Below are 1,681 nucleotides of genomic sequence, written 5' to 3'. Positions count from 1 at the left end.
TTTGTCTTATTCAGGGCTGAACTCACACTGAAAATATCCCTTCACTTTCCATTAAACCGTGCGTTGTTGTGGCCTTGGAAAGCAGTGTTTCTGTAATTTGGGGTTTTTTTTAATAGCCTGTGCATGGAATATGTGGATATGCGGTCGACACAAATATTTTCATTCCGGTATTTTTATTACTTAAGGCAAAAAAGAACTGGTTTACTTCTGGAGACTTCCCATTCCTAGGAGGCTCGAGCAGGGCCTCAACAGGCCAATCATTTCTCCAGGAGGCTTAATAGTGAGGAAGCTGGAACCTCCTTCTGGGGGCCCAGGCGTGGGTCTTGGGCCTCTGAGCCCCCGCTGCCCCTCACAGCTGGGCCAGGGGAGCAGCCTCCTGCCTCCTGGCCCAGAGCATCCTTCCTTTTTGCACTCAATGTAAAGCCAGCAGTGGGTGGAAAAATTGCACAGCCAGGGAAACCAGCAAGAACACGAGCCAAGTATTTGATATTTGCACCCAATTCCTTCCACTATGGCATAAAGCGGACTTTGAAAACCAACCCTGAAATCCGGCCCACTCCGTTCTAAGGACCTTTGGATAATGAAACATCCCTCAGTGTTTCCTAAGCTGTACTTCGAGATCTCTCTTATGGTTTTATGGAGTTATTTCATTTCTTCCCAACTAACAAGCACCTTGGAGACAATAAACGTGTCTTGTATTTATTTATATTCCCTAAAACACAAAGCTAGATTATCTTCCTTTTACGGGGTATTTATCTTGTATCTTGCCAGGTACATAGGAGGCTGATGATAGACTGAATCTGGGGAAGCTAAAATTACTTCTCAAAAAGTAGATTTAAGTTTAAGACAGCATCAGGTAATTTTTCTTTCTTTGGAGTCGGGATTTCATTGCTTTTGTTGACTTCCTAAGAGGAAATTCCCTCTGCTGATGTCAATGGGCACCTGATCTGCAACTTTTCACAGTCTGAAAGTTGACAGGGTTAGGTGACTTATCCAAGATCATGTAGCTAAAAAGTGTCAGAGGAGGGAGTTGAATGGAAGCCTTCTTCACTGTGGGAGCTGCTTCTCCATCCACCAAACCCAATAATAAAATTGCATTTTAAAAGCAACTACATTTAGAAACATAAATTAATCAAATCTGATTTACCAAGGCCCTAATAAAGGACTGAGCAGTAGATGGAGTACAGTAATTAGAGTAAAAAATGATTAGAGTAAGAAAACCAGCGTGATTTTTGTGGAATACCCTCTCCTCAAAAAATACAGTACTATGATATTTGTGGAAATCTGTATAGAAGAATTGTACATATTTAACATATATTGGATTATTTGCCATCTAGGGAAGGGAGAGAAAAAATGGAACACAAAGTTTTGCAAAGGTGAATGTTAAAAATTATCCATGCATATATTTTGAAAATAAAATGCTTTAAAGAAAAACATTTCAAAAAATTTTCAAAAAACAATATTGTGCTAGACCCCAGAACCGGCTGATGATCTCCCTGAAATCTCTTTTACTTTTAAAAATTCTCAGATTTCACCCTGGAAGAAGGGAAGGTGAAGTCCACAAGGATAATCAGGTTAAATTAATTGAATTTTTTTCATCTATGGACATTTTACTGTGATGCCTTATTATGCCATGGAAGTGTCGGGATTTTTGAAGATTACAAGTTCTTGATGCTGCGAA

Source organism: Sminthopsis crassicaudata, chromosome 6 (assembly GCF_048593235.1).
Source record: "Sminthopsis crassicaudata isolate SCR6 chromosome 6, ASM4859323v1, whole genome shotgun sequence".
NCBI lineage: Eukaryota > Metazoa > Chordata > Mammalia > Dasyuromorphia > Dasyuridae > Sminthopsis > Sminthopsis crassicaudata.
The sequence above is the reverse complement of the archived record's forward strand: the minus strand, read 5'-3'. Positions refer to the sequence as shown.